Raw genomic sequence first — 6,325 nt, forward strand, 5'->3', positions numbered from 1 at the left:
ATTGCTTCTAGGTGAAAGGAAAATGGAGTTATAACACAACTTCTTAAATATTAATGTTTATACTAATCATTAAGGGAATATTTTTGCACTGGGAGTGCTAAATTCATGGCCAATAGTTCCAAACCACCAGCTACTCCATGGGAGAAAGATAAGTCTTTGTGCTTCAATAAAGATTTACAAACTCAGAAATCCTAAGTGACAGATCTACTCTGTCCTATAGAGTATCTGTGAATCATAAATTGCTTGATGGCTCTCTCTCTCTTTTTCTTGGTCAAAGTATAGAACTTGAGTGCTGCCCTGGATTCTACATTTGCCAAAGCTCCCAAGTGATATTGATGTTCCTGGTTGGGGCACCCCACATTGAGTAGGAAGTAGCTATTACAATCATTCTAAATATTTTGTATGTACAAGAATCGCCTACAGAAAGAAAAAAATCACCTAGAATCAACAAAACAAAACAGATACAGATGCTCAGGCTTGGTGAACTAGAATAGGATCTGAGTTGATCTGTTTAAATGAAAGTCCCCAGAGCCACACTATTCCACAGTGTAATACACTGACTTTTGAACTTGGCTGTACATTGGAATCACCTGAATTGTGAACCCCCCTCCTACTCCCCAACAGAGACAACAACAAAAAAAACCTCATGCCTGAGTTCTAAGCCCCAAAATACTGATTAATTGATCTGGTTAAGAGAAGAGACAATAGGATTTCTAAAACCTCCCCTGGTGATTCTAACATGTAGCTAAGGTTGAGAACCACTGGTGTATGCAGCATTATATAAACCTGCCCAGTGATAGGAATAACAGGCCCCTTAGCCACACCATGGGTTTTGTAAATTGTATTAGATGAGAGAGTATCCTGAGTGTGCTCGCTTCGGCAGCACATATACTAAAATTGGAACAATACAGAGAGAGAGTATCCTGAGTAACTATTTTTTGAACAGGCATATAACAATTCATGTTCTGATCAAGCGAGGCTTAAAAATTTTAAAAATCAACACTGGGTATAAAGCAAGCAGACCCCAGGCATGCAACAAAATGAATTTCATTTTTCTTTTTGGTCCAAAAGGACTGCATCTCTCTCTCCCTGAATATTGAACATTTAGGTTTCATTTTCAGAAGCCAAACTTTGGTTAGTGCTTGGTTTCTGCCACAAACTACAAAAGGACTTCAACTGGGCAAATGGAATTAAACATAATAGAGTTTTCCCATGATTTTTTTGAAGCTCCTTTGTAAAACCATTATATGTCTACAGGATATAATTTCAGTTCTTTTGGCCGGATTTATTTATAAATTGAAAATGGTATGATTTATAGCAAGATGACAGATTAGGCCAGCATGCTACTGACCCTGTACAACAAAGACATGAGAGGCCAAATAAAAAGATGCAGATAATAGTTCCCGAGATTCAGAGGGAAGGGTAGAAGAGTTGATTGAAGAACACTAGGAGAAAAGGGTGAACAAGAGCAATGAGAGAGGAAGAGGCAGAAAGGATGGATCACCAGCCAGCACGACACAGCTCAGACACTTTGAACGTTTATAAACAGCATTTGATTGGGACAGCGATCTGATATTAGCTCCATTGTCCCAAGACAACGTAAGTAAGCCCTCATGCCTGTGGCTCGTGACCAGAAAGGGAAGATCTTCCTGTGGTCACCTCACACCCCTGATGACCAGGCACGTGACCAGCCCCGACCCTAACTCACCCATCAGTCAGTGATATTTCTCCTCCTTCTGCTCTGTCTGATATCAGAAATGTACCCTTGTGGATCAGGTGCAAGGTGCACCCAAACCCCACATGTGGAAGCACATGGGTTCTGCCTCATCAGACCAGGAGAACATGCAGTGCCAGAGAAATATGCTGCCACCAACCTGGCTAGGAAAGAACCCATCCCATAACTAGTGGAATACACACAGTTTTCATCTGGGTCCCAGACACCTCCGTTCAGGAACAAGCATCCTGACCAATGCATGCCTCGGAGCTGGTATTAAGTTCTGAATCAGGTGCCCTGGCCCCAAACACCTGTAGGCCAGCAGTATCACATAGGTCCAGGTGTCCTGTCTCACACTTGCACTCGCCCATCCTCTTTGATTGTTAAAGATGCTGAATCATGGTGGGTTCCCAGTTTCCCCCACTCTGGGCTCTACTCATCTCGGGTTTCTCCTTTCTTCTTCTTTTCTTTCCCTTCTCTTATTTTTATTCCTACTTTCCTTTCTTCCCGGTCTCTTTTCCTCATCCTTTTCTTTCTTTTTTTCTCTCTTTTTTAAGATTTCATGTTTTTCCTCTCATTCATTTCCATTCTCCTTCCATAGTTTTGGCACTGTCAGCTTAAGTGATGGGCTAACTAATGGTAAGGCTAGCAGTTCAAACATCATGTTCTCTGCCTCTGCAAATATTTACAAAGCTTTGAAAATTTTATGTAGGGCCACAGGGTCACCAAAAACCAGCATCCACTTGCTAGCATGGAGTTAATTTTTTTAGTTTTCTTTATTGTGTGTTTACCTTCATCTTGTCCTTTTTCTTTATGTTCCTTTACTTTTAGTTTTTAACATTATTTTTTTCTTGTTTTGTCTGTTTCTTTCACCTCACTTATTTTTCCCTCCCTTCTATTTCTTTTATTGTTTGTCCTTTATTGTTTTATTTTGTTTCATTTGTTTCCTCTACCCACTGTTATAGCTACTGATCAATGAAAGGTAACATCAGCCAAACACATCCTCACCTGAGCAACATAACCCAAGAGCAGAAGACTATACATAATTGCCTTATATGCATGTAAAAGTTGGACATTGAATCAAGAAAATGAAAGAAGAATCCATGCAGTTAAGTTGTGGGTCTACTGAGGAATATTGAAAATATCCTGGACTGCTAAAAGGAAAACCTGATCTGTGTTGGAAGAAATATGGCCAGAGTGCTCCTTAGAGGCTAGGATGGCAAGAGTTCATCTTACAGACTTTGGGCATATTTTCTGTAGAGACCAGTCTCCGGAGAAGAATACCACGTGAGGTAAGGTGGAAGGACATGGGAAGAGAGGCAGACCCTTGACAAGATGAATTGCCAGAGTGGCTATAATGATGGACTTAGACATCACAACAATTGTGAGGATGGTGCAGGACCACGCGGTTTTTTATTCTGTTGTGTGCTGAGGGTCGCTATGGGTTTAAACCAACTCAATGGCACTTAATAATCACGGTAATCACCATTCTGTAGCACAACCATCAATGTAGAATCACCAAGTGAATGAAAATACAACATCAGACCATATCAAAGAAAACAGATCATCTTAGTTCAGCGGAAGAAATAAGACAAAGTGGCTCAAACTAGTGACTAAAACACAGAGCCAGAAAACCTTTTGAAGCAAGAAATGGCATTGGCCTTACCTAATAATGAATTCAAAGGAATGATATTTGAGTTCTTTTCAATGGCTCAAAAGAAAGATCAAGAAAGCTGCAAAGGAAATCAAAGGAAACATAGACAAAACATTAGAAGAATTCAAGAAAACAACACACAAAATTAACAAAATAAATGCAAAATTAGAAAACACACAGAAACAGAAAATAGAAACTCAGATGATTAATTTTAAAATTTCAAGAGATAGTACATTGAAATCACGAAGGCATTGAAATCATGAAGGCATAATTGAGATAGATGCCGCATCTGTCGATACTAGTTTATTAAAAGAACAATTAAAGGAGAAAATAGAAGAAACTAAGAATTATGCGGAAGAGCATCAAGAGGAATAATTTACAGGTGATCAGGGACACAGAAAATGAAGATACAACAAAAGGCACAGAGAAAACCATCAAAGGATTGGTGATAGGAACTTCCTTAGTATGAAAAAGAAGAAGATACTCATTCAATTAAACTTTCTAAAACTGAAAACAAGGGAAGAATTCTGAAAGCAGCTTCAGAAAAATGAAAAGTTACGAAGAAAGGAGGGAACTAATGCTGCCCTGTGTAAAATTGGGAAGAAATTAATATATTAAAGAGTAACCTCAAAAAAGTCAATAAACTTTCTCAACAAAATAGGAAACAGGAGAATCACAAATATTTATTGAGCACTTAAGTAACAGAAACAAAGAAAAATATTAAAAAGTAACCCACAAAATAAATGTCCTCAGCACAGAAAATGAATTATGTGGCAGGAAGAAAGCAGTGGCACCTCCCCCCACTCTTTCTCCAGTCTAATTACAACTCAGTGTAAAGAAAAGCCAAATCCTCACAAATGGACCAATAGTAACTCATAATAAATGGAGAAAAGATCGAAGTTGTCAAGGATTTTGTCTTCCTTGGACTGACAATCAATGCTCATCGAAGCAGCCGTCAGGAGATCAAATGACAGATTGGATTTGTCTGCTGCACAAGACCTCTTTAAAATAATGAAAAGCAAGGATGTTATTCTGAGGACTAAGGTGTGCCTGACCCAAGTCATGGTATTTTCATTTGCCTTATGTATGTGCATGTGAAAGTTGGACCTTGAATACAGAATATTGAAGGAGAATTAACACTTTGGAATTATGGTGCTGGTGAAAAATAATTGAAATTACCATCGACTGGCAAAAGATCAAACAAATCTGTCGTAGGAAAAATAGAACCAGAATGCTCCTTTGAAGCAAGAATCGTGAAATTTCATCACACATGCTTTGGATATGCTGTCAGAAGACATGTCTCTGGAGAAGGACGCCATTCTTGGTAAAGTATAACAGAAGACATAAAAGGAAAATTCATAACTTTATAGTGGAGAGGCCTAGCAGAAATCATCTTAACCAACTGATCAAGATTAATAGCACCTTATGTCATGTTGATAGAAACATCCCTGATCTGATAAGAACACTTCACAGCTAGTTTTCTTCCCAAAATCTTCACACTTTTTATATTGAGGTTGAAGGTTTGGGGAAGAATGCCATATAAATAAATAAATATATATATATATTTACATTTATATATATATATACACACAGAGAGAGACAGAGAGAGACAGAGAGAAATGTAGCACAATATCTGACCCCACACTGACCAATCCACTTAACAATGGAAATATAATTTAAAAACATGAAAAACTGAGAAAGTACAGACTACAAGAGATATCTATAACAACTAAAAGCAATTTGGCATACTGAAATGGATCCTGAAAAGAAAAAAGATTATTACTGGCAAAATATGAAACCAGTCTAGTTAATAGTAATATTCCAATGTATTTTTCCTTAGTTTTACAAATATATCATAGTACACTAGATATTAATAATAGGAAATACTTTATTAATATATATGGGGAGAGTTTATACTATCTTTATAAAATTGAAAATTATTCAAAATTGAGAGATGTAATCTCCAGGACTTTTATAATCTTATATATTGTCAAAGAATCCTGGTGGCACAATGGTTAAGTGATACACACACACATACACACACTAAATGAGAGAAATGGAAATATATATTATATATAACATAATCTGCATATATTCCATAATAATCAGGTTTTGTACTCACGTAAAGAGTTTTATAGTCTCAGGAACCCACCAGGATAGTTCTAGCCTGTTCTATAAGGGTCACTCTGGGTCCAAATTGATTAGATGTCAATGAGGGTTTGTGTGTGTGTGTGTGTGGTGGTGGTGTTGGTTGGTAGTGGGTGGTGGGTGGCGGGTGGGGTTGGCCCATATTATGTAACCAAGCCTTTTTTTTCTTGATAGACATTCAGTTTTGCATATCTGTTTTCAGTATGTCCCTCTGTCTTGCTTCATCAAGCAAGTCTGTGTATTACTTTTCAATGCTTGGGCCAGTATTTTCCTGAGTGGTTTTGTGATCCCTCGCAGACAAAAGGTGTATCTTTGCCTTTTGTCTGTTGAAAACCCTTTTTCATTCTCAGTTGCACAATAACTCATTCTGAAGGTTGCCCACGTTTCTGTTTCTGGATTCATTCTTCCCTCTTCCCAAGCTCTAAGCTGGAAAATGACTGCACACTGAGGCAAGAAGCTTTGTGAATTACTCAGCAACATTGAGCCAGGGTGAATGAGAAGGGGAGAGAGGCCAAGACCGGTCAGAAACACATTCACAGGCAGTGGTGGGTTGAGGGGAATTAAGAATGGTCGCATGGAAAGCAGGAAATGACTTCTAAGAGAAGCATTCTTGTCCCTTGGTTTTTCTAGATGTCAGAGGGTTGCTTTAAGATATAAATGAGAACCTGTTCCCCCTACTCTTTGCTTCTACAACCCTGCCATGATGATCATTTTTAATTTGGATGAATCACAGCCTCCAGCCTATGATCTTAAAGACCTGCATTTTAGGCTACTTTTCCGATATCATCACATGACAATCTTCTCCTTAC

Source organism: Echinops telfairi, unplaced genomic scaffold, assembly GCF_000313985.2.
Source record: "Echinops telfairi isolate 266 unplaced genomic scaffold, ASM31398v2 ScPeMD7_5;HRSCAF=22, whole genome shotgun sequence".
Lineage (NCBI taxonomy): Eukaryota > Metazoa > Chordata > Mammalia > Afrosoricida > Tenrecidae > Echinops > Echinops telfairi.